The 2,500-nt window shown below is 32.5% G+C and overlaps 1 protein-coding gene across 1 annotated transcript in view; it reads right to left on the bottom strand.

Moving 5' to 3' along the window:
- Window positions 1-2,265, bottom strand: part of LOC137654441 (neuroparsin-A-like) — a 9,649-nt gene extending 7,384 nt beyond the window's left edge. The window contains exon 1 of the mRNA XM_068388063.1: window positions 2,037-2,265. The gene's annotated coding sequence lies outside the window, so the exon portion shown is untranslated. The remainder of the gene's footprint in view (window positions 1-2,036) is intronic.
- Window positions 2,266-2,500: the final 235 nt, after the last annotated feature.

The following is a 2,500-nucleotide window of genomic DNA, read 5'->3' as shown; positions in this document are numbered from 1 at the left end:
ATAAACATAATAAAAATAAGTATTAAAACAGAAAACCAATTCTCAAATAATAAACACAAAAAGAGAAAAAATGTAGAGAAAATACAGGACAATGAAAACAGAACTTCTCAAATATTAAACACAAAAAGATAAAAAAAAATGTAGAGAAAATACAGGTCAATGAAAACAGAAATTCTCAAATATTAAACACAAAAAGAGAAAAAAAAATGTAGAGAAAATACAGGACAATCAAAACAGAAATTCTCAAATAATAAACACAAAAAGAGAAAAAAATGTAGAGAAAATACAGGACAATCGAAACAGAAATTCTCAAATATTAAAATCAAAAAGAGGAAAACAATGTAGAAAAAATACAGGACAATCAAAACAGAAATTCTCAAATATTAAACACAAAAAGAGAAAAAAATGTAGAGAAAATACAGGACAATCAAAACAGAAATTCTCAAATAATAAAAACAAAAAGAGAAAAAAATATGTAGAGAAAATACAGGAAAATCAAAACAGAAAAAACAAAACTGAAAAGATAAACAAGAATGTAATTCTACATAAAGTTTTTGATACAGGGGCATAATCTATACTCATTTTTTTTAATGAGGCAGATTTGCATCGACTCGCAGCGGTGCCCTTTTAGCTCAGGAAAAGTTTCCTGCTACCTGATTGGTTAGAATTATCTTGTCCAACCAAGCAGCGATCAGGAAACGTTTCCGAGCTAAAAGGGCACCCCCTTCGAGTCGGTGCAAATCTGCAACTCTTAAAAAGAATTGACTTGTAGTCAGAGCCCAGACAAAACGTTTGTCCAGCCCGAGCGGCCCCGCTAAGGAACATTTCTCACCAGTTGATTCAACAGAACGTTTTGATGACAAGACTTATCGCTAGTTCAGCTACCAATGTTGATTCAGAATTATTGCTGTACGGTTTACATGTGTTTACTCTAATGGAAAAAGTGAACGAGCAATGCAGATTGAATTTTCTATTGTGAAATGTGGGTATAAGGATTTAAACGTTAGATATGAAGACTTAAAAAAAAAATAGTATTTGCAAGACCACATAACCAAAATCTCATGTTAATTCTATGAAAAAAAAAAATGAACGAGCAATGCAGATTGAATTTTCTATTGTGAAATGTGGGTATAAGGATTTAAACGTTAGATATGAAGACTTAGAAAAAAAAAATAATAATATTTGCAAGACCACATAACCAAAATCTCATGTTAATTCTATTAAAAAAATAGTATCTGTGATACTAAGTACCCCAAATCTCACGTTAATTTAATAAAAAGAACTTAGCATCTGCAGTAATACATAACCAAAATCTCATGTCAATTCAATAAAAAAATAAGTATTTTGGTTCGACATTGAAAATTAACCATTTCGAAATCACGACTAGAAACTAAACTTCCCAATAGAAATTAGAATCCAACTTCAAAATCAAAATCACAACTGAAAACTATTCACAATAGACAAATAAACTAAAGAAAACAAATAAATAAAAAAACTTAAAACTTTAAATTTAACATCTGCAATACCAAATAATCAAAATATGTCAATTCAATAAAAGAAAAAAATGTTTTGGTTCGACTTTTAGTATGCACCCTTTCGAAATCCCAACTGGAAACTATAAACTTCATAATAGAAATTAAAATTCAACTTCAAAATCAAAATCACAATTGAAAACTATTCACAAAAGACAAATCACAAGAGAAAACAAATAAATAAAAAACTTAAAACTTAAAATTTAGCATCTGCAATACCGCATACTCAAAATATCATGTCAATTCAATAAAAAAAAAATGTTTTGGTTCGACTTTTAGAATGCACCTTTCGAAATCCCAACTGGAAACTAAACTTCATAATAGAAATCAAAATTCAACTTCAAAATCTAAATCACAACTTGAAACTATTCACAAAAGACAATCTCAACTTCAAAATAGAAATTAGAATCCGCATCCAAAATCTAAATCACAACTTGAAACTATTCACAAAAAGACAAATACACAAAAGAAAAAACATAAATAAAAAAAAATTTAAAAACTTACCAATCAGTAACTCGAGAAACGTCAGCTGAGTTCGTCGCCAACTGCTAAAGAGTCAGGAGAGAACGAAGATGTGGTGGAGATGTTCAGGAAGAAGAAATTGGGTAGTTGTCGCAGGTGTAGTATCCGGGCGTAGTGGCCTCTTGTTTGAAAAAACTGCCACGGAAGATGCCCTCAACAAACCCTGACCACAACTACCTTTTCAGAGCTCTCACTGAGGCTACGATGGGTCACACGCCACATTATATACCCGCGAGTTCACGCCTCGATCACATGACCAACCAGAGAAAAGGGGGGAGGGGGGAGGGAGGGTTAGTAGGCACATGAGATGCTAAGGGGAAGAGGGGGGTGTCTCCTTTCCGAATCACCCCTATGGTCATCACTAGGAGACAAGAAGAGGGGTACTATTATTCCCCTCTGGGCTTCATATTCTAACCCCCCTCGGAGTCATAGTGAGTATTTCCTCA

This window comes from Palaemon carinicauda, chromosome 15 (assembly GCF_036898095.1).
Source record: "Palaemon carinicauda isolate YSFRI2023 chromosome 15, ASM3689809v2, whole genome shotgun sequence".
NCBI classification, from domain to species: Eukaryota; Metazoa; Arthropoda; class Malacostraca; order Decapoda; family Palaemonidae; genus Palaemon; species Palaemon carinicauda.
Note: the sequence above shows the minus strand (reverse complement) of the source record. Positions and strands in the feature narration are given on the sequence as shown.